At 33.2% G+C, this 26,277-nt stretch overlaps 1 protein-coding gene across 11 annotated transcripts in view; it reads right to left on the bottom strand.

Moving 5' to 3' along the window:
* The window catches only part of LOC116842028, a 633,651-nt gene that overhangs the window by 156,186 nt on the left and 451,188 nt on the right, over positions 1-26,277 (bottom strand). The window contains exon 1 of one of the 11 annotated variants that reach the window (XM_032810738.1): positions 5,039-5,289. The exons of 8 other annotated variants lie outside the window; for them this stretch is intronic. The gene's annotated coding sequence lies outside the window, so the exon portion shown is untranslated. Of the gene's footprint in view, positions 1-316; positions 530-4,914; positions 4,937-5,038; positions 5,290-26,277 lie in introns of those variants that run through there. 2 more of the 11 variants (XM_032810748.1, XM_032810767.1) reach the window with 2 other exon arrangements.

Genomic DNA, 26,277 nt, shown 5'->3' on the forward strand with positions numbered 1-26,277 from the left:
GAGAGAGAGAGAGAGAGAGAGAGAGAGAGAGAGAGAGAGCCGCAGGAGATATTGTTTCCGCGGTTCGGAGCGGCGTTGCGTTCGATTTTACGGGTACGCGAATGAATCCGCGCGGAACGAATTCATTGTGCGAGAGCTAAATCGTGTACCGTCGCGGTATATACGATTTAATATGCGCTAGCCATGCGACTGCTCCGATGCCGCTTGCTGGTCAATTTTAACCGGACGCCGACCCGTGCGCAAACTCCGAAGTTCTGCGCTCACGTTAAAGCCAACTAGGTGTTTTTCATAACTAACACGTTCCTTTGCGGCTCACTTTTAATCCGTGAGTGGTCGCGCGGGTCATATAACCGGACTAAAGCAAATAAGCTATTCCCTCTTCAGAATTCGTACTATAGCCATATCATCGTACGCTCGAAAGTCTAGACGGCTGTTTTAATCATACGAATTATCCCTTCTGTAATTCATGCTCGTTCACGTATCGCGTGCGACTGCTCGTGCAACTTAAATGCACTCTATTAAGCGACTGCGACTTATTTCGGCACTACTGACAATGTTAACGCAAATGTAAATATTTACATTGGGACGACTTTACACGAACGATAACGATGATTTTGATATATATATATATATATATATATATTATTAAAGTATATAACCCTGAGTAACTATCGGAAGATTTTATCCGTCGCTCATTGTCGATTAAAAAGTTTTTAACAAAGAAAGTTCGGAAAATATAACAGATATTATCAATGCTATAGAACATGACATTACTTGTACAGTATATCTATAGCAGTTTGTTTGTAGTTTTTATAAATTTGTAGTTTTTACTGAATTGTACAAACATTTGAATATTGACGGCGATTACGAAAAATTAACCGATTACTTAATAGATTGACATATAATATGTAATACTGTTTATTGTCTAAAAAAGTGTATTCTATATTATTGTAGTCAAAAAGTGTATTTTGATCACAGTTTAATATTTCGTTGTTATTTATGCAAGAAATATTTATAAAAAATGTGTAAGTACGATTTTAAATTGAATGTATTAAATGATATTTGGTCTGTTAATAGCCGATTAGATTTACAATAGGCATGTCATTTTATAGAATATTTTCTTATGATAAGGCTTTCCCATGATAATTTTTTTCCTCAAATTGGAATTGTGGGCATGTTATTTTGAACTCTTGTCGATTGATCTAACTTCTGTCGCGAGGTGTGTATACTAATTTTCAGTTTTAATAAGTTATTGTACCTAATTTCTTTTCAGTTATACATCAAATAGGTCATAAAATTCAGCGTAGACTTAACGGACTGCACTAGAAATATCTGCATAGAAAATACTTTGGGATTTTTAATTGGAGTTTATTTTAATTAGAGTTCTAGACCGATTTTTAAAAATAATTAAAGCCCGTGTGGAAATGTCCCAAATATTCCAAAATATGGCATGAATTCCGATTAGATTAGTCAAACTTATTTAAAATAGATATTATTGTGATACCAATTGTGAATTCTATTTTCATCTCAGCTATAGAAAGTCTTCTGAGATCTATTCTGATTTTCCAAGTAAAAGTTGAAAAGTACTCTTTAGACTTGACGAGTTGCACCAGATATATTCATATAGAAAATATCTTGGAATTTAATTGCAGTCTAGACCGATTCCTTAAAATAATTACAGCCTATGTGAAAATGTCTCAAACATTCCCAAGTATACTATAGATTCTGATCAGATTAGCCAAACTTATTTAAAATAGATTGCTTTAAATAATTGCTTTACAAAGATATTGTGATACCAATTGGGAATTCTATTTTCATCTCAGCTCTAGAAAATGTTCTGAGATTTATTATGATTTTCCAAGTAAATGAAGTTGCGAGTCCAAAAGAAAATCCAAACAGATTTCATTTAATCTGCTTAATGTTTACAAAATTATTTTATCCCTTCGTATCCGCGATGCTGATTAATTACCACGTCGTGGCTCGTCACTTAGACAATTTCGATTTCTTCTTTAGAATCGCATTTATAAAATATTTTACTTTTAATTCGAGTATTTTTCAGTCAGAATCTATGATTTTTTTAGAAAACCGATATAGATTCCTGAAAATACGGAGTAAAAACATGCATAGAAAATTTTATGGAATATAACTAGAATTTGTTCCGATTTCTTAAAAAAATTATGAATTCTGATTGAGAAATCTATGAAGATTTGAATTATAAGTGTAATATTTAAAAAATGCGATTCTGAATGGAAAAATAGATCCGAAATAGATTCTATTTTCTCTATCTTTTCTCTATGTTTTTTTTTTGTCGATTTCTATTTTATATTTATGCTGGAAAAAATATCTGAAAAACTTGAGTATTTACGGTATACTTTACAAGTATAAATACTTAAAAAGCATAAATACTCCAACTGTTTCAAATATTTTACTCAACTTCTTTTTTAAATAAATGATAAATGTTTTAAATAAAATAATATATATTACATTTTTGCTTTAAATACAAAACTTTAACATCACATTAAACATTAACATATTATAATTTAATATTACATTAAATATTAATGTTTTATAATTATTTACAATTAAAACACGGTAAGTTATAAAAATAGCTATATCGCAGTCTATATTTTAAAAAGAATAGACTTTATATCTCTATTTACACCTATATATACCTTTTGTCATAAAATATATTTAAAACTTACTTTTAAATATAAAATTATTATTACTCACAAAGTTATTATTATTCATTAACTTCTTACTCTATATTAATACAATATTTCCCCGATATTAGGCTTTATTATGATAAACCTGAGATTATGATTTTTATGATATGTTATAACGATATTATACGAAGACTTCGTCTTGTAGAGACAAATTAATAACTTGTATAAAATAACTAAATTGTCGAAACACGTTATCTCTATGGATCGTTTAACCATGGATTATCAAAGTCGTTAATGCATTATCTAAACAATGAAGTAATTCGCAACGAGATAATCAACTAGCATCGCAAATAAAATAAAAATCGAAAAAATTTTTGGGAAACATTGGTTACAATAAATGAGGCATCTCTTTGAGTTTCCTACTTAAAATCGTATCTTTATTTATTTGAGAGATCATAATAGATTCAAATTAGATATCAGAAAATTTTCTAAGAATGGGGTTTCCAATTGATATCGCTAAGATATACCTACACTAAAAAAAATATTTAGTCAATTTGAAAAAAAATAATTTGTTTTGAATAAATGATTTTCTAAAATGGTACCAATCGCGTATTTATTTAAATTAAAAAGATATATTAATCAGAATGAAAAATTTTTTGCTGAAAAATAATGAATAATTGATTAGATTAAAAATATATTTAGTAAAATGTAAAAAATAATTATTCATTTAAGAATAATGGTTTTATTTAATGGTTGCAAATATTGATTTGCTCAAACAAAGAAATTATTTACTAAATTTGAAGAAATATTTGTTTAATGTAGAGAAACTAAAAGTTAAAACATAACACACACTTAAAATTAAAAAAAAATATTTACTGAATTTGAATTAATAGATTCCTGAAAATCTTATTCATTTATTTCAAGTGGACTAAAGCGTTACTTACAATGAAGCATCCAATTGTCAAAATGAGAAAACATGATTTCCTTTCCAATAAAAATTTATTTCGCTAGATATAAAGATAGGATTGCTTTCAATAAATATTGTGTAACATATTTTTTGATATGTAATACATCAGTTATTCAAAACAATTTTATTATTGGACTAAAAGATGTTATATTACGTGCATCCAAAACCACGAGTAGCTTAATAAGCGCTCATGGGTAGCCATTCAGTATAGCGTATTTTGCACAATTTCTTACTCTAAATACCCATTTCTAACATGATCGATTAAAACTTAGTTCGAGTTTTGACTAAACAAAGAGTCAAATCCAGAATACAGCTTAATCAGCATTAGTAGAAACGGGTGTCAATGAGTGTTCAAATAGTATCCTAGGTCACTTTTCTGGGTGAAAACGCTTTCTAACCCACAATGAATGTTTGCATTCAATAAATTCACCTACAGTAACTTAGCATTCACTGATACGTTTCTACCAACATTAATTAAATTTTATTCTGGATTTAAGTTTTTATCAAATTAAGGTCTAATAAACTATGTTAGAAATGGTATCAGTAAGAGATTGTGTTAAATATCCTACGTTGAGGGGCTACTCGTGAGCATTCAGTGAACTACCTGTAATTCTAGATAACACGTATTGATATTATTTTTTCGTTTTACCTTCGTCCCTATTGAAGATCTTTAACGACGCTCGATCTAAGGAACAGTTTTAAATAGAAATTATCCGAATATTGAACGTATCTTGCTCGCGAACTGTTCAATGATAATAAAGATTTATTATCATTATTTATTATAATTATTATTATTAATATATACACATAAACAAGGATAAAGAGTGAATACGAGTAAATGTCCCAACTTGTTACTATATGATTTGAGGTATTTATGGCAATTGTAAGTAATCGAAAACGAAAAATATGCGTGCATTTCATTTTCGGCCAAAAATTACAAAGAAATTATATATTTAGAGGAAGAAACTAAGAACTCAAAAACAATGATATCAATTTAATAATAGGAAAAAGGGGCTAATTCAAGTTCAAGCACAGGATTAATAGTGCTATGTACCATATGGGTAAAACCTTTCTTGTGTTAGGAAATAGAGTAATATTTATTGAACATGAATAATCAATATCTCGATAATCAAACGTTTCGGCTCAATCATGAACCCTCTTCAGTGATAAATAAAAACTCAAGGTTTATAATACGAACAAATTACAAAGCAAAAGTATTAATTAAATACCTAAGTGAAATGACATGAATGTTATTCGCAATATTATAGCTGACAAGACCGTTACCGGAATAATATTAAGAAGTCCATATTAAAATTACGAAGTAGCCGTCATAACTATAAAAAATCATAAAATAAAAATAAGTAAGATTAAAATATAATAAATTATTAAAATAGTCAATATAAAATACCTTTGTTAAATTGAAGGCTCAGCTAATAAAGTGAAACGATCCTGTCAACGATAACATCGCCAAGTCTAAGTAATACGGATAATAACAATTTATATACATAAGCATTATCATTGTGGCGACGATTCGCGGAAGAGAAGGAAACAAACAGAGATTTATTTTCATAACAAGCCGTAGCTGTTGCCCAAATATTCTGTGTCCTTTTGTGAGTTAAGTCCATGCTTTTGAAGTTCAGTAATGTAAATCATTTCTGAGATCAGGCGTTTCAAGTAAAAACATTCCTCATGTAAAACTTTAGCATAATCCCAATTGAAATCATGGTTTTTCTTCATACGGTGTTCCTGTATGGCCGTCAACTCCACTGTAGAACTCCTTGGTATTCTCCTATGTTCAGCAATACGCGTGGAGAGTCTTCTACTAGTTTGATCAACATATGAAGCCTCATAACTATTGCATTGCAATTTATACACAACGTTATTATGGAAATTAGGAGGCAACCTGTCTTTATGCACATGAATCATTCCTGATAATTTATTAGTGCAAGAATAAGCAATATTTGTCATATTATTTCTAAAAAGCTTTGCCAGTCTGTTCGAAACTAAACCAAAAAACGGTATGGAAAAATATTTTTTATTATAACCAGAAGCTGTCAAATTAGTTTTGACTATCCCTGAACCTCGTCCACAATTACCAGTAAGGAATATTAGTCTACGTTTTATAGTTTTAAAAATTAGGTCAAAAGGATAATTATTATTAATTAGCGTCAAAATGATAAAATCTAAATTTTTCTTATGGACTATTTTAATCATTAATTATATTTTAATCTTACTTATTTTTATTTTATTTTATGATTTTTTATAGTTATGACAGCTACTTCGTAATTTTAATATGAACTTCTTAATATTATTCCGGTAACAATCTTGTCAGCTATAATATTGCGAATAACATTCATGTCATTTCACTCAGGTCTTTAATTAATACTTTTGCTTTGTAATTCGTTCGTATTGTAAACCTTGAGTTTTTATTTATCACTGAAGAGGGTTCATGATTGAGCCGAAACGTTTGATTATCGATATTGATTATTCATGTTCAATAAATATTATTCTATTTCCTAACACAAGGAAGGTTTTACCCATATGGTACATAGCACTTTTAATCCTGTGCTTGAACTCAAATTAGCTCCTTTTTCCTATTATTAAAAAAATTATAGATTACTTCTATATATTATTTTATATATAAAAGTTTCAAATTATATTTGAAACAATTCTTTCTAGTTAATATTTGTTTAGACGTAGATAACAATAAAATAAAGTAAAAAAAATGTATCCAATCTAAATAAATATATTTATTCAAATATTTTAGTTACAATAACATGTTATTTTTTAAATTGTAATGAGCAATAATTTACTTTAAAAATATATTTAATAAAATTGAAGAACTTTTTTATCCAACGTAAAATTATTTTGAAACAAATAACGAATAAATGTTATTGAGACAACCGTTGCTCAAATTGAATAACTTATTCTTTACAACTGAAAAATATAATACTTTCAAATTGAGGAAATAACATTAAATTAATTTAAGATTAATCATTTCAAAATAACTGTATAATTCATTTAATAATAATGACCTAGGTTATTAGGTTATAAATAGGTTATTATTAATTAATGGATTATAATATTTGTTTTGAAACAATTAATCTTAAATAAATATTTTACTCATCTTTACAATATCCAAAAATTCTAATTCAGAAAATATTTTCTTATATTTAAATAAACGATATCAACAGAATTTGATATTTTCAGACAAACATTTCTTCAATTTGAGTAAAACAATTTTTACAAAATAGTGTATTATTATTGAGTAAAATAATTAATTGGTTTGAAAAAATATTAATTTAAAGTTATTTCCTCAATTTGAAAATATTATATTTTTTAGTTGTAAAGAATAAGTTCTTCAGTTTGAGCAACGATTGTCTCAATAACATTTATTTGTTTCGAAATTATTTCACGTTGGATAAAATATTTCTTCAATTTTATTAAATATATTTTTAAAGTGAAATATTACTCAATTTATTACTCATTACAATTTAATAAATAATCTCTTATTGTAAGTAAAACATATTTGAATAAATATATTTATTTAAATTGAATATATTTTTTTTCAATGCATTTGGAACAAAGTTAGGTGATAAAATCAAATTGGAATCTGTGTTATACATGGGAACATTTAAGAATTTCCATTGCAAAGTGAAATATTTCAAGCATGCGATTCTAAGTGGCCCTCAAGAAAAACCAAAGTTTTTCCAATATTTTTTTCCAGCTCCGTAATTTTACATTAGCATTAATTAAATTTTATGTAAACTTTGCACATAGTTTAATTATTCGGTAAAATGGAAAAACGTGCTTTATAAATTTTATTTATTTTTTTATTGTATTGAATATATACAATGCTTGATATAAAAATAGGATCTCTTGTTTGATAATTGGAAATATACCGACTTCACCAATTGAAGAAAGTCGCAATTACGTAATATTTCTATTTCAGTTTTAGACAAAGAACCCTCATGTTTGGATTAAAAATGGGATTGCTGATTGATACTACAAAGTGGGATAACAAAATATGGCACAATTTTAGATATTTTAATTGGAATCCATGATGTAATATTTAGGACAATCTTGAGAAATTTCTGTGCAGGTATCGTCTATCCGACTGAATAAATCATCGGCATCTCAAGCCGTTATCAGGCTTCTAAGTAATCGCGCAAGTAATTACAAGTAACTAATTGTTCGCGGCCGTCCGCGAGAATATAAGTCAATCCTTTGGGAGAAGCGAGAAGCGCACCGTCTCGCGCACAGAAGCCTTACCGCGAACTCTTCTCCCGTTGACAGCACCGGCTTGGTAGCGCCGGGCTTCACGTCGCGGTGACAACGGCTTATCCGACCTGTCGGCGTCTCATTACGCGCCACGACAATTAACGTCGACGCTCAGCCGGCTCTATCGCCGCGCGCCATACTTATTAATTAACCGCGAGAGCACCGGACTCGCTAACGGCATTAGTGACACGCGGCTCGAGCATAAGACTGCGACGCGTCGTCGTGAAATCGATAGGGGGCGAGCACTCTCGCTCGGGGCTACGCAGGAGTCCCTCACGGAGGTTACGTGCTCCTCGAAGTTCGATGAAAAATTTATGAAGAGTCGGATTTACGAGAGGCGGGTCCGCGTGCTTAACGCGCGACGGTCGGAATGATGACGATGGCGGCGGAGTGAGGGGGGAGTGTAGGACGAGAGAAACGTCGGCGTAGCGGAACACAAAATTCTCCTCGTGCCGTCGTTGGCGAGGAGGGACGATGGAATTTTTATAACGACACGTTTTGCGCCCGGGATTATTTTAGGGACGTTCCCGCGGGATTTGAAGGGTAGAACGGTCGGTGAAGAGGGTGAGGGGGAGGGAGGAGCGACGGCACTTTTGCAAGCGTGTCTGCGATTCCGTGAGCACCGCCGGAAATGAATTCGCGTGTCGGCTGCACGTACTTCCGGCATTTTTTCTGATGCCGTTGGCGCAGTCCGCTAATGTGGAAAACATGTTGCGAAAACTTGCGTACGACGGAAGTATATTACTTTCGGTTACTTATCCAAGGCGACAAAGGCATACTCACCCTTTACGTGGCATTGCGAGAGGGTCATATTTTCATTACTGTACGTAGAATAAAAATCGATCGAATTAACATTAAACGAACCAAACGCGATTTGGTTGAAGGAAACACAATGTCTGGCTCTTAGAACCAAATTTGATTCATACACGGGGGAAACATTGTGAATGTTATGAGGCTAAATATGGTTGTCGCAACAAAATATTAACTCTTTAAGTCATAGTGAGACGCTAGCATCGCATCTATCTTTTCCCTATTTTTAACAATCTTATTGTATAAATATATTGAACGTAAGTGACTCTCCATTTATTCAATATTGAAGTATTAAAAATACCTAATCAATGTAAGGGTTAATATTATTTTTTCGTCCATGCATATAAAAAGGTTGTAGAAACCACAATACTCTGTGCACTGAGAGAAAAGACTGGTAACTATAACAAACTGCATTTAGTTACAGAAATTTATTGAATCCTTAGTAACTAATACTAAATATGATAGTAATTACCAAATATTTAATAGATCGTGAGTATGACGTAATTGCATTCACAGTAACATCAATTAAATAATTTAGTAATAGTTACTTAATGTTAAATATTTAATATAAAATATATTACAGTTATGAACAGATATTTGATAATTATTATGAAATCGTTATATCCCATATAATAAAAAATTCAGTAGATACGAGTTCTATTTTGTTACCAATATAAGTATGTTTTGTTGCAGCACAACGAAAAATTCATTTATTTGCAGCTATTACATCGTTTCAATATCTATTATTACAGATAGTTGGTTGAACCTATCAAAAATTTTGTAACTATTACAAAATCGCTTATTTTGCTCAACTATTCAATAAGTTTTATTTACCAAATATATTCTGGAAGCAAATAAATTTTACTTCTGTCAAATAAATAATTTATTTTACAAAACTAAATTAATTAATAAGTATTGCCATAGCTTTGGCCCGCTATATTTACATCTATCATTTAGTAATAGTAACCAAATTTTGATAATATTTACTAAATTCTTCTTTCAGTGTGGAAGTGGTGTACTAATCTTCTTTTGTTGCTTGTCTATATATGTTTAAGGGGACTGGAAGGTCAAATTGCCTGAAAATCGTGCTTGTTTTTCACAATTTTTTATGACAAACTGAATAAATATGCAAAAGTATTATTTTGATGTGTATTTATATAACATATAAAAAGAAGAATATAATTTAGATGATCAAATTCTCAATATAAGTGTATGCTACATGCAGTTAAAATATATTTCGTTTTTCTTTTCAATCATTTTGCAGTAATATTTTGACTCTCGGTGGTTTAATTAAGCTGAATTTTAGGTAGAAAATTTCTGTAAGCTTGTCGTTATCGTGTGAACCACTATAATAGAAATTGAGTAAAAGTTAACAAAATTGCAAATATCTTAATGGAATATTATTAAAATTTTAATTTCTTTTATAGTAAATAATTAATATTTCAAAATTAAATATTTTTACGAGTTTGTCAGTGGCTCACCCGATAATGACAAGGTCGCTTATGGAAATTTTCTACCTAAAATTTAGCTTAATTGAACCATCGAGAGTCAAGATATTATTGCAAAATGACGACCTTGAAAAAAAAAAACCGAAATATATTTTAACTGTATGCACTATACACTTATTTGTTCCTCAAAATTATATTTGTCTTCTCTTTATATGTTAAATACACATCAAAATAACACTTTCGCATATTCACTCAGTTTGTCACAAAAAATTGTGAAAAAACAAGCACGATTTTCAGGCAATCTGACTCTTTAGTCCCTTAAGCAGAACTCTGAGTGTTATATAACGTAATCAAACCCTACAGATCTCTGTATTCGTTCTGCAGACCACAATAAAAAGACAGCAATATTTTTCCGATTCAGGCAACTACACTTGGTGCATATAACGGTAATTAATATACTGGGTGTTTGACAGCATCCGTACCAAAACTAGAATATATTGCTAGAATAGGTCAGGATGATTAATAAAATGGATATCTTTTTTGAAACAACCACATAAAATTTTGAATTATTAATGAAGAAAGATAGCACGGTTAACTTGCGAGCGTTAGTTTGTTGGCCAACCAGCGTGATGCAATAAAACGAACTTTGAATGCGCGATCGCGCGGGCATTGGCTGACCGCGCGAGCCTCTTAACAGTCAGGAATATCGCCGAAATGCGTAGATATCCACAGAAAACGGAAATACAGGCCGAGCGGCATACTGAAAAAATATTTCCCACGCTCGCATTGTCTTTCGTGAACGTTTCGGCGATATTCCTCGTTGCTAAGAGACTCGCGCGATCGCGCATTCGTCTTACTGCATTGCACGTGCTGGTTGGTTGGCGCTTGGTGCAAATCTTTTTTCATTAATGACTCAAAATGTAGTTGTTACGAAATAGGTATCAATTCTATTATTTACCTTGACATATTCTAGCGATATATTAGCTGTGGTTAAGGTAACCAGACGTTCCGATTTTTTACCTTTTGTTCCAAATTTTTTCGAGTGCTATTCGCGACCGATTTGTCATAATTTTCGGGCTTTTTTATGCTCCTCCCCTCGCTTCACACATTTATGAAGTGTCCCGAATTCAGGGCTGGAAAATTTAGTCACCTTAACTTTGGTACAAATACTGTTAAATACTCTGTATAAAATTCTCGCGAACAAAAAATTTCTCTCTACTATTTTGCGAAAAATCATATAAAATTTTTAAGTTATTAATTAAAGAAGAGTGGAAAATGCGCAGGATATGGTGCAGAATCTGTAAATACGGTTTGCATTGTGTGCTTGTATATTACATTAAACAGAATAAAAAGTCTTCTATCATTTTGCAAATAGCGATGATAGATAGATTTACCACGATAGATTTTTAAGTTATTAATTAAAGAAGACTGACGAATAATGTGTGATTCTGCGTCAATCTTCTCTAATTAATAATAGAAAAATCTATGTGTTTATATAATTTATATGTTTATAAAATCTATGTGTTTATATAATTTGCATATACACGAGAATTTAATGGTATCATCAGACACTATATATAATGATATACTAATATTCAACCTATATATAATGATATACTAATTGAATATTATATATCATAAGAGCTGTAACTGTGAGATCTGTATGTACCAACCATTTTTAATGCAATATCTATTTAACTTGAATTTACATAAATTTTTTCTGACCATAGAGCATATATTTATAACAATTATAAGTTTTCTTATGGTTATAAGAAAAGTCCAAAGTTTTATTTCTTTTTTTACCAAAACGCGCTTAGTTTGTTTATTTTCATAAAACTCGTACACTGTTAGCCAATATTGAGGACTAACAAGGTATCGATCCGTACATATACACAGCATTGAACGGATATCATGTTTCGGTAGTCAAATAATACACAATTGGTAGATTTATAGTACCGTGCCCATACTGAATCGCGAAAAGGAATGCCTTGGGCGCCAGTACCGAAACGATATACTGGCCAGATAGATTTTTATGATTATCACAATGTGAGACAATCGATGATAGAAACTTTACAATTTTTTTAGTTACATGTATAAGACAAACATATATAAATAATGTAAATTTTCTGTTATATTGATGCATCAATTAAGACTTACATTCAGATATTTATATTATATATTACAATCATATTACATGTCACATCTCATATACATTTTATATAACGTATTATTTTGAGTAAATTTTGATAATTCCTTTTGTATTACGTATTTCATTATTCTATACGATAAATATGAATACTGAATGAATCACTCACAGGGATACAACCTTTATAAATCGATTACTACAGTTGCCACCGAATTTACGTACATCTGTCTATCTAATTTTTTCTCTATGCGTGTTTTGTTGCATGGAAAAAAGTTAGGTTATTTGAGAGACGACGAGAAACGACGATTTTTTCAAAATACCTCGACAAAAAAATATTGCACGTTTGTTTAATCGGTGTTCGCCGTTCTTCGATTTGTACAAGTGAGGCTCACGAAAACCGCTTGTATTCACTTTTTTTCGACTCTACAGCGCAGTTCCGTTTTAGTGCTATACACGCCGGTATACACTCCGAGGGATTTCGAGATTATCCTAAATCCTCTGCAGTCCTTTGTTGGCTTGGAAGCCAAGGATTTCCCGAGGACCAGCGCCGAATGGACGGCCCTTCAAAGGTTGCAAGGAGGTTTGCGCAATCTCTTCCCTCTCCCCCCCCCCCTCTCACCTTCCTTAACTTCTTCTCGATCGTCAATAACTCTGAAATAACGGCTCCGACATACCAAATGTCCCGAAATCCGCAGACGTACATTTGATCGCGGCGAGAAGGTCGAGATGAAAGACGTGAACAGGATATGAAGGACTCCTTCAGAGATGTGACGTTCAAGATTGATCGCAACTATCGCCGGAAATACTTTCGTTCTTAATATCGTCATCGCGGAAATCTTTCTCGCCGAAGAGAGCAGATCAGTCGCGAGCTATCGGACAAAAAGAGGTGCAGAACTATACATTAACCCTCTGCTGACAACGTTGGGGTGGGATCCGACCCCAGGCTCCGTTTGTCTCAAATTGCGCATGCGCTGTGTCCCTCAATACCGCGTGGTCTCGGCTAACCTATCTTCCTCTTTCGCCAGCCGTTGCAGCGTCCAGATCATTCAGGTAAAGGCCTTTGCACGTACACAAACAAAACGATTTGGTTGAATCAAATAAACGCTTCTTTGAAATAGTCCAAACGAATTTTTCGATTGATCGAACAAAATTTTGTTTGAAGCAACAAAAATATTTATTTGCGGATTAGTTCCAAAGAAATATTTTTGTTGTGTCAACCAAATAATTTGGTTTGGACTATTCCAAACAAACATTTATTTGAATCAATAAATCGTTCTCTCTGTGTAGGTTGTAAGAAAACTGACCAATCAGAGTTGATTATTCTTCTTGCGTTCGAGGAATAATCGACTGTGATTGGTCAATTTTCTTATGATCTTACGGTTAAAATTTTTCTGTGTGCAAAGGCCCTAAGTGACATTGTCTCTCTAATTCTTTTTTGTGTTAAACCTCCTCGCGTGCCGGATTCAATCAGACCCCATGTTGCTATTAACGTTATAGATTTTGTTGATCACTTTGACTGCACTATTCTTAAATATTACTATTACTCTAAATATTTAATAATAATACTTAGTATTTGTTTATTATTTTGAAAGAATAAGCCAAAAACTTATTTTTCTTTTATAAATAATGTCTTTTTTTTACATGTTAACTTTTGTTTACCTTTTTTAATGTAATTTTTTTTACAACTAGGTTTAGTTCAGAGAGTCAGATAGTTGCAATGTTTTTGTTATAAAATCTGTAAGATTATATTTATATTTATTATCATATTTATTTATAATTATATTAATTTAATAATGACATGTAATACTGAAGCATATTATTTGTTGTATTTAAAGGCAATTATTGAAAGAACATTTTGTTTTTATTACATTTAGTTAGTAAATTTAGCATAATTATTTAAATAAATCTATAAATAAACAGAGGAAGAAATTTTACCCAGACAACGCAATGTCCAAAACTGAGACATACGATATCTTTAAGACATCTTTGAGACAACTGAAAGACGTCTCATGCCCAGACGTCTTAAAATCGACTTAAAGAGACGTTTTAAAAACGTCTTATGTCCCAGTTTTAGACATGTGTGCTGTCTTGGTATATTATTATTTATATCTGTTACCCATTTTATACTATTTAATTTTAGTTAGATGAAAAATGAAAAAATATAGCGTGGGGATTTGACTCTACGTTGCTGGATTTGTTCCGCAACTTCACATTGTCAACAGAGGATTAAATATCGGAATACTCGATGGTGACTCGCAGATTGGATGGAAATCCTTGTTGTAAATGCCGCGGAGCTGAAGCGACGCGACTTTTCTTTCGCCGGGATTCATTGATCCTATCGCGATTATGTACTCGGCGTCGCGGCGCGGCGCAACGTTAGCACCCATTACCCCCTATAATCATTCGGCCGCCAGATACGGCATTATACGATCGTTACGATTGTAACGCGTGTATGTAGAGCCGGCGGGAGTACTCGTTGGCGGCGCGATTGGGTCCTGATACGCAGTCGAGCGTACCTTCCCTTCGCCGTTTGAGATACGCCTTATCGTCGTTGAGCCAGCAATTACAGGACAAAGGGTCGAGGGATCCGTGCAGTCCAACGCGATCTTCAGTCGGGGGGTTAACCGAGAAGCATTTCGTCATTGTTTCACCACGAGGATGGACTCTCATTGTTCCCGCGCGAGTCTCGCGCTATGCGCTTTCAACGCGGGAGCGAAAGCAACATCTCTCTCTCTCTCTCTCTCCCTCTCTCTCACCCCCTTTCTCTCTCTCTCTCTCTCGGAATTCCGGATGTCCCGCGTGTCCCGGAGAACTTGTGAATGTGGGTGAGGCTGGTGGCCGAGAGGTGTCCCTCGCACCTCCGCTTATCCTCTCTTCCCGTCGCTACGTCCCTCATTTGTAGCCCACTGTATATGTGGGTCAGCGCCCTCGAGATACGAAATAGCGCCGGCGGGAAGCGTGCTACTGAATTATTGAATCACTATGGCCCGGCGATATCACCGCGGCGCAGTAACAAGATTGTACCGTCCGCCATTACGCTTCCTAACCGGATAAATAGCAGCGGACTGACCGTCTAGAATCACCCGATGAGCGACCACTTCTGGGATATCAGATCGAGTGGCCGTGAGCGAACGCGTTCGCTTCAAGTCACCTGGATCGCGATTCTCGCGGAAGCGCGGCTGTCGTGGAAGCTCCGCGATTGACTTCGTGCATTCGAGTGCTGCTGCATCGGACGACAACTTTTGAGGCACTCGGAATCTGAGGAGGTAACGAACAGCGAATTCACGTTGGAGGATTGAAGTTGAAGACGTGACTGTGCATTACCGCTTTGGTGTAATCTGTTCGCATAGAAATTCCCCAAGATTTTCTCAGATATAGCATACAGTCCGATGGCAAAATTTGTTCGAGAATTAATTGTTCCAATATGATACCAATTTGAAATCTCATTTTTATTCCAAATATGGATTCTCTGTTTAGGATTGCAATACTAGAAGAACTCGCATTATATTCCGTCAAAATTGCATAGATCCCGATAGGATCACTCAAATTTATCTTAGATATATCATATTACGATATCAATTGAGAATTACATTTTTATCCCAACTATAGAACATTTTCTGGAATCTAATTGGGATCTATTTTGATTTTCTAAATAAACAAAGTTTTAATTGTAAGTGAAACCGAAGCAGCATTTATTTTGCACAACGTTTCTCCAGAATTTTGTCGATTTCTATTTTATCTCTTCCTATCCGCGATGCTAATTGGTTATCTCGTTGCCACTTTGTGACTTATTTCATCGATTAGATAGTGTATTAACGATTCCGACAGTTAAACAATTTGCGAAAGGTTTGAGAAATAAATTGTTTATGCACATTACGAGTTCGTTATCAATTAGACCAGAAAGATCTATAAGACAAAAAACGTTGTTATTACACACTTTACAAAACGTGATTCCAAATTTCTCATAATAAAGCGTAATATCGGGAAGATATTGTGTTAGGACAGTTTATGGAGTAAAAGGTTAGTAATTTTATAATTAACGATAATTATAATAATTTTATATTTAAAATTTTGAACATTTTTCGTGACAAAAGAAATGTATATATGAGTATAAAGAGAGAAAAGATAGAAAGAAAAGATAAAGAAGATATATAGGGAAAGAACTAAAGAAACAGAAAGGACAATGAGGAATTGGAAAGAAGAAAGTATAAAGACACATGGAAAGAGTAGGAAAAACTCGAGAGGCGAAATAAGAGGCATAGAAAAAGTGAAAGAAAATGAGAAGATACAGAGAATAACATAAAGTAATAATTAGTGCTTTCATAATTATGAAATATATATAGAGATGTAAAGTCTGTTTCTGTAAATATATAGAAATATAAGGTTTGTTTTTTTTAAAATAGACTGCTGTACGGTTATTCTTATAACTTATTGACTGTCAATTGTAAATAATTATAATACATTTAAAAGTTTAATATGTTAAAATTTTACATTTCAGTGTAAAAATAAAAAATATATATATTGTTTTATTCAAAATATTTATAACTTATTTCAAAAAGTGGCTGAGCAAAATATTTAAGATAATTTTCCCCAAGTTTCTTATTTTATTTCTATTTTATATTTACATTGAACAAAATGTTTGAAACACTTTTAGTGTTTTCTGTTACCGGCATTGTGTGAAATTTTTGGTATTGTATAGAAAATACCATAGGCATTCTACAGAATGTCTATCGATTTTTATGTAATGCCTAGGTATTCTATACAATATCTAGCTTTGCTAGGCCGGATTCTTCACTTTGTTGGTAACGTTTACACTAATTAAGTATTTATGCTCGTGCGTAAATACTCAAAGCGCTTCAAATATTTTGTTCAATATAAATATAAAAAAGAAATTAGAAAAAAAGAAAACTTTACGTTTAGTAGGAAATGTGATCTGTTTGGATTTCCCACTTAGAATCACATTTTGAAAATATTACACTTCTAATCCGAATCTTCGCAGATTTTCCCTAGAATTAGATCTCTAGATCCTATAAGGAAATTAGATTGGGTTTCAAAGATCCTTTTTTATCCAAATCTTCACAGACACGATATTTTCCAATCAGAATCTATTATTTTTTTGGGGAAATAGGATCACAGTTAGATTCCGAGAAATTTTCCGTGCGCGACCAGAGTCCATAATTATTTTAGAAAATCAGACTGGCTTCCAAATAGAAGATCTCGAGAAATGTTCCATAGAGGAATGAATAAGACACAAAGACGATTGTAGAAGATCCGCTATGTGATGCCGTGCGCGCGCCGCAGCGTGAAATTTAAAGAAAATATCGCATTGTTGATGCTGTTGATTTCAAGGGAGCATTGTCGTCGCCTATCCACGCCGATAACTACATTTCGTGAAACAACAACGTTCGCGTAAATTCAACAGCGAGTGTCGCGACCGTGAATGCGTTTTATTTTGTCAAAGCAATCGGCACCAGTTTCCTGTTTAAAAGAGCTCGTTCTATGTAAGCATCCAATTTCGGCTAAGTTTGGAGAGTATTGTAGTTTAGCGTTAAATAACGTGTTTTCCGAGCGATGAAATTGGCGCCTGCCGGAGCGTGCGTTCCTCCAGCGGCGGCGATCGCGTTTTTACCGGCTCTGATCAACATTATTAACGCGGAAATGGCGTTGTTATTAACAGCAATTTGCAAGTTACGGTTGAATTTCGACATGGCTTGCCTGAGGCGGTAATCGATGCACCTCAATGAAAACGTAATTATCAGACTGCCGATAAACTAGTTGAGCGTAGACATTACATTAGAGGGTTTAGAATAGCGGTGATAAAGTATTAGCGTATTTCGCATGCATCATCCACGCATGATCAGCTGATATATTTTTCCGTTTACACAAAATGTCTGATTATCTTCGCGTCGCAGCCAATGAGTGGGATTTCAGGTGACACGCGAAAATTGTTGATGCGGCGGCTTAATACGTCGCAAAAATATCAATAGGAGCGTTTACTGTTGTGCAACATTAAACTGCTGTGTACCTCTTCCTCCTCCTCCTCCTCCTCCACCTTCTTCTCCTCCTCCTCCATGCATAGAGAGATCCGATATATTGATTTGATGTCAATTTCGAATGCGATGTTTTCGACCGTAAACAATTTTGTGGCTTAATTTCCTATGGCTCACTGCGTCGGCGATAATTTGATGGAATTGGAACATTGAAGATTATTATTTACGTACGGTATCGCGCGCACGCGTCTGCGTATATCACAGGACAACAAACGAGTTTATGCCGAAACGATCTACCGTATATTATTAAAGCCGAAGTGTTTGTTTAGTTGCATGTGTGTGCATGTGACATTTTATGATATCATACCGTGTCGGCGAAAGATCCCATCTTTTTCGCGGAATGCTCGTGCACGCGCTTCGATTAATGACGCGACTTCACCAATTTCAATATTTTACATTAATTAGACGATGCGAAATCGATTGGTGTGCAAACTGATGACGCGGATAAGTACGAACATATAATACAAATGAATAATCCCACATAAAAGCGAAATAACGTATTACTTTAAACATTTCCTGCTAATCTATCTGACACGCCGTTAATAAACGCATTCATCGGGTGTAAAGGCTTGCGTGTGCGTATGTGTGTTTTGCGGAATAATACTCTGACGAGACCTACATATGAAGCGAGAGTTTGACAGAATAATTAGGGAAGATCATTAATCATCAATAGGATTTAGTATTCCCTCTAGAGAATTAATTTACTTGCACAACGAAATCAACGAAAGTACATGAAACGAAATATTTTTTCGCATCGAAATGGTTCTCTTACGAATGATCGATCATGTTGTCGCAGTTCCTTAATCACAGAGAATAACACCAATTCTCCCGTTCGTCGTGCGTTTGCAGATGAGACTCGCAGAGACACGATGGTCTTGTAATTATTTTGTTCATAATGGTCTTGTAATTATTTTGTTCAAATAACCGTCGTGCGCGCGCGCAGAGCGAAGTAATAGAAGCGAAATGAGAAGACGCGCCAGCAACTTCCAGCAAGGAAGGAAGGAAGGAAGGAAGACGTTGTAAGCTTGTCATTAGGCGAAATACGAGAGTCGGATATACTTTTTAATTTCAGATCAACGTGCTGCGACGAGCCTGTATTGAAGCGTGTCATAGACGCATTTGCAAAATTACACCGACTCAAATAAACAGTCGCGACGACAGGCGCCTTGTTCGTCGGTGCGTGTTCTATTCTGTCGGCAACAACGCATTTCAATGTAGTACACCCGTGTATACAGTCGTAAAGTTGCATTCCACGCGCATCTCCACTATACGAGAGTGAATCACTGGACTATTGCACCGGAATATTTTTTCACGTTTCGCAGAAGGAGATGCGAGATTAAAAGATGGAACGGGTCGATTGATGTCGATTGTTTGATTGGTTAAATATTTAATTCGATCGAGAAGAACAGTGGAACTTTTACTGTGTACTTTTCAAGACGGTCCCTGTGTGCAGGAACGAATTGAAATTGGTGGACATGTGTATTGTCCCGAAAAATCAGAATTTCGACATTCCGAGAAACTGAGACAATTTCGCGAGAAGTCATAAAACCCGCGAATACCGAGACAATATTCCGAAATACAATTTTCCTGAGTGTACAATTGTTTCAAAGAAGAATTATTACTCCAAAAACAGCAGGTATATTAATCCCTACAACCCAGCCACTATAATGATGTAGTAGCAATTTTATGAAGTACAATTGTAATTCTTCTTATTATTATCATGATTATTATCCATCTTCTCCATACAAATTAGTAAAAAACTTAAAAAGTATATAGAAAGTTGAAAATTTTTCAAATAAAAAATTAAGAAACAAAAGATACACAAGCACGCGCTATATTTATTTCATAATAGTGTTAGTCCACAGCTTTGCTTTAAGACGTAAGCCGTAAGAAATTCACCAACCGCAGTCGATTATTCTTTTAAAAATCGACCATGGTTGGTTAATTTCTTATGCCTTGAAACAAGGTTATCAACAAGGGCTTATACATATATATAAAGATCTTAAAAACATCTTAAATAAGACGTCTTTATTCATTCATTTCTTTCCGAGACTAACATATGCTCATTCTGAAATTAAGATAACTGACCTAGAGAAAGGATTACGCATTAATGTCAGGTTGGCTAGAAACTTTAATCGCACTTTACTAATAGATGACACTGAAAGCAAATTACATAAATGTTGTTATTCCTAACGTATATATTACGTTTCAGCGAGATGACATTTTATAGCGTTTTAAAATATTGTACAGATTGAATGTTCGTCACGTAATTTAAATTAAAATTCATTAAAAAATGGAAATTAATTAATTAAGAAATTAATTAACACGACAAAATTAAAAAAATTAATTAAATATAATTAAAATTAATTAATTAAAAAATATAAAATCCAAACATACATTTTCCCTACCACATATAATTTTATTATCATAAAGATAAAATGCATAAACCTAAAAAAAATTTTGTGTGGTATTAGCACACGGAGATGGTGCTGTAAGCGAACATGCTAGAAGTGGTTTGCCATGTTTCATGCAAGGAAATTTCTCTATGGAAGATTTCTCACATTCAGGAGAGCCTTTCTTGGTTAAAACCTAAATTGCCACCTTAGTCCAAAATAAACAGCGCATTATTATAAAAGAAATTGTTCTCTAAGACATTACAAATATTTATAAAACACATTACAGTTATATAAAATAAAATACATGTTTTTGGAGAAACTTAAATGCATTAATCAATATAATATGCGAATGCTTTATTAACTGAGTGAAAATATTATCTACGATTACGCTGTGTCTTTATATGTCCCGAAAAATCAGAATTTCGACATTCCGAGAAACTGAGACAATTTCGCGAGAAGTCATAAAACCCGCGAATACCGAGACAATATTCCGAAATACAATTTTCCTGAGTGTACAATTGTTTCAAAGAAGAATTATTACTCCAAAAACAGCAGGTATATTAATCCCTACAACCCAGCCACTATAATGATGTAGTAGCAATTTTATGAAGTACAATTGTAATTCTTCTTATTATTATCATGATTATTATCCATCTTCTCCATACAAATTAGTAAAAAACTTAAAAAGTATATAGAAAGTTGAAAATTTTTCAAATAAAAAATTAAGAAACAAAAGATACACAAGCACGCGCTATATTTATTTGTGATTTATCCTATAAACGTACACTGTAAAAAATCTTTCGTAGAAATGTTGAAATTTCCTCGCGTTACCATTTTATTATTATCATATTAATATAAAATTAACGTATATTGATATGCTATTATTTTCGTCATGTTCTAATGTGTTGTACTTATGTCAACTTAACAAAATTTGTATGTTATTTAGGAAAAATAAATATTATTTTGAGTTATCTATTAAATCTTGTCGAAAGCATGTCAGATGAAGATGAAGATTTAATCGACATTAGTGAAATCAAGTATAAGTGAGATAAATTGCAAATTACAAAACATTATTAAAATTCATATCGATATAATATTGGGGACAAAATATTATTGATGAATTATTGATATATCGACATTTCGATATTACCGAATCATCGTTGCATCTCCATATCGTTGCGTTTTGAGAAAAAAATTCTGAAGTTCTAAGAGGAATGAACTTTCATTAACATAATTGAAGACTGCCTGAAAAAGATCAAACAGATTTAAGACTGTCTAAAGAAGATCATGTTCTCTGGTGAAATTCGAAGGAAATAGTCTATTATGAGCTCTTATCAAGCTATCAAACTACTAATTCTGATAAGTACTACCTGCAATTAAACCAGTTGAGAGTAGCGATCGACGAGAAACGTTCGGAATTGGTGAACCGTAAAGGCGTCTTTCATTGCGAGACTACATGCAGCTTTATTAATGCTGAATATATTTACTAGATCTAGAATTATTAGATATCTTTGATTAACCGTGTTCTTTTCTACATATATATTCTTCATAAATATTATTCATTCTTCATATATATTCTTCAAAACCGTGAAAAATCTTGGCAATTTCCTTAATAAAAAGCTTTACACTGGTATAATAAAGCTATCCGGAAGATAGTTCAAGACTATCAAGAAATGTATACATTGTTATACGTATATATTCTTGGTTTAATTTTATATCTTAATATTTCCCGACGTTTAATTTCTGCGAATGTGCACTTTCGCAACATGCACCGACCCAATACTTCGCGCTTATGTGGATCATAACTTTACAATTTAGACATTTTACTTTATTTGGATATGTCACTATGCGAGTCGATAAATCGTTGGCGCCGACGAAGTGATAAGTTTATGGTAATACATCGTTTGGCACAAAAAGCATTAGACTTTAATATTCCTCAGCGCGAATGCAAAAAGTACGGGACGACATATGAATAATTAACTTGGAAAAATGGCGGTGCAGCACGCCATTCGTACGTATACATGGGGCTCGTCGGCGGTCGTTTAACCGTCATACGAGTACATCTCCGTAACGAAGAAAGGGTTGGAGCGTCCCTCGCCGCTCCAGAGATAATATTGTTCCCGTATAATTAAACGCGACTTCGCTTTACGTTAAACTCGGGGGATGGCCGCCTACTTGCTTCAAAGTACGATTCCTTCGACGCTTGGTGTTGGCCTCTATTGATTCATGCCAGCTAGCCGCCGCGGGGCGAAGACGCAGACAATGCGATCAAGAAAGAGAAATGGAGTATGTACTATCGTCGCATGCGTTAACGGAGAAGCCAAAGAGGCACAGCTGCATTGAGAAACTCGGGGGCGATCTCGGGTCGTGTACGTATAACAATAGTCTACAAAGTCTACGCGCGACGTGTCGTCTTACACGTGGCAGAAAGACTCGCTAAATGAGAGATTAAATTTAATTTATTAAAAGCCTGCAAAAGCTCGTTGGATTTTTAGTTCCATTTTTTTTATTACGTATAATAGTAATGAAACAGCTTGAGAAATTTTGGTTTTACACGTATCCTGCAAATAATGTTGAATTTTAAGGATCAACTGAGAATCTAATGAAATATAATAATTATTAGATTATTATGTATCTTGATGCTGCAAAGAATCTACTCACTATCCTTTTCTCCACGTTGAAATTTGAATAAAAACTTATTTTCGATCATTATTTAATGTTTTGACATTTTCTGCTTGTGTTTAATTTTTAATTTTTTTATTTTAACAAACAATATATTAATTAGAATAGACTTATCCCACGACATAGGATTCTACAGGAGAACAATGACAACTTTCCTCTTATCATTACTCTGACTCTCCTTTCCCTCTTTGTCGCTCCCTTTCCATCCTCTACTCTAATCTAATTAATAACTAAAAAATCTACATAAAAAATCTACATAATTATTTGCAAAATAATGGGCGACCTATTTGTTCAGTTTGATTCAATGTACACGCAAATTTTATTTACCATTACATATTCCACGAGATCATTCGTCGATTTTCTTAACTAAATAACTCAAAATTTTGTTAAACAAATCCTTTTTTATGAATTTTAAGATGAGAACATCATATATAGATTTGATGAAGACAAAATATATTAAATGTATTAAAACATTAATATAAAATATATTAATATAAAATATCAATATTAAAATATATTGAAATATATTAAAAAATATAAAATATAAGATGCTTTGTTTCCTCAGTTAATGGAATTATCGACGAGCATTAACAAGTCTTTAATATAACTGTTAATTCACAGTACTTATTCATCGTTTATTAACGTTAGATTGCTACGGCAGTTATTATTTTTCTTTTATTTTATGAAAACAATAAAATATTTCTTCTCCGAGGTTAAATCAGCACGAATGTTTTGCAACTGTAAAATGCTTCATAGTAGAAAAAGTAACGTTTGTTTTTTACACGGACGACCTAGTTTATATACGTAGAAAATCATTCGTGTAAATATCAACGTGAACAATATGTAGACAAACGCAATGATGTAATTTCTAACTTTAAAGCAACCTGATTGAAGTGGTCAATAAACGTTTATCGACCTCTTTCTTTCTTTCTGGCTGCTCCTAGCGTTACCAGAAATATTTAAAAATGATGAATGTAAATTTAAAAATGCCAAATAATATGTAAGAAAGTCGCTAAAAAATATTGAATTCAGTTTATAACGCCAAAAATACAAGAATATTAATAGAAAGAATTTATGAGGCGATTTCGCGCCTGTTTAAGCAGCTGCTAGTGCCACTTTTTAATCAATCAGTATTATATTAATAAAATCATATAAAATAATTGAAAAACTAATTTTGCAATAATATTAGTGATATGAAATTCATAAATATCATAATATGTAATTGTGTTTTTCATCTTAGAAGTTATCAAATATTTTGAAAATGACAAAATAGAAATTATGAGACACTTATTTGATAACAAAACTAATTGTAAAAGAAAAAAATATGGAAATGAAACGTATTCATATTATATTTATATTTAATGTATGATCTATTCCATTTAATTTATATTAATAATGGATAGATGTTATGTTAGAATAAATAGTAAATATAGGAGTATATAGCAATAATATTATATGAGTGTATTTTCTATGAATTATATAAGTATAATATTTTCAATGAATTATATGATATTAATATATTATAAATATTATTATTTTCTATATATTATATGAGTGTATTTTCTAGCACTAACTTATCATGTACCAGGTCTGTAAATATGAAACCGGAATTTGCCCATAAATGGCCCTAACTGTAATTACCGTCAAACCGCGTCATTGGCGCCACTTCCTTGTTGACATCTCTGACAAAGATTTTCAACTCACAACAATACAAGTTTCATACAACAGCATAGTTTATAATAGCGTTGAACATGTCGAACTTTGTGCCTGGAAATTACGATTTGCGGACAGCATTGATTTTCTGTTACCATTTGAAGAAAACTGCTGCAGAATCGCATCAAATGCTTGTCGAAGCTTACGGTGAGCATGCTCTTGGTAAATCACAGTGCTTTGAGTGGTTCAAAATTCAAAAGTGGCGATTTTGATGTGAGAAACGAAGAACGTGGAAGACCACCGAAAAAGTTTGAAGACAGCGAATTGCAAGCATTGTTGGATGAGGATGACTCTCAAACGCAACAACAACTCGCGGATCAATTAAATGTGACACGAGAAGCCGTCTCCATACGTTTGAAAGCCATGGAAAAGATCCAGAAGATGGGAAAATGGGTTCCATATGAACTGAATGAAAGACAGCAGAAAAACCGAAAAACCACTTGCGAAATGCTGCTCGCCAGGTACAAAAGAAAGTCATTTCTCCATCGGATTGTGACTGGCGATGAAAAGTGGATATATTTTGAGAATCCTAAGCGTAAAAGATCATGGGTAACTCCAGGCGAACCATCGACATCGACTGCAAGGCCAAATCGCTATGGACGGAAGACAATGCTCTGTGTTTGGTGGGATCAGAAGGGTGTGATCTATTATGAACTGCTAAAACCTGACCAAACCGTTAATACTGAACGATACCGACAACAACTGATCGATTTGAATCAAGCTTTGCGTGAAAAACGACCAGAATATAAAAAAAGGCAACACAAAGTGATTTTGCTTCACGATAATGCACCATCACACACAGCAAAACTGGTCAAGGAAACGATTGAGGCGTTTAGTTGGGAAATACTTTCGCATGCGGCTTACTCACCAGATTTGGCTCCGTCCGATTACTATTTATTTGCATCGATGGGACACGCACTTGCTAAGCAGCGCTTCACTTCTTACGAAAATGTACGAAAATGGCTCGATGACTGGTTTGCCTCAAAAGAGTAACAGTTTTTTTTGGCGTGGCATCCACAAATTGTCAGACAGGTGGGAAAAATGTATAGCTAGCGATGGGCAATACTTCGAATAAAATATTTTTTATCATTTTCATACAATAAACGTGTATTTTCTATACA

Source organism: Odontomachus brunneus, unplaced genomic scaffold (assembly GCF_010583005.1).
Source record: "Odontomachus brunneus isolate Ranch 3 - 2012 unplaced genomic scaffold, Obru_v1 Obru_scaffold_002, whole genome shotgun sequence".
Lineage (NCBI taxonomy): Eukaryota > Metazoa > Arthropoda > Insecta > Hymenoptera > Formicidae > Odontomachus > Odontomachus brunneus.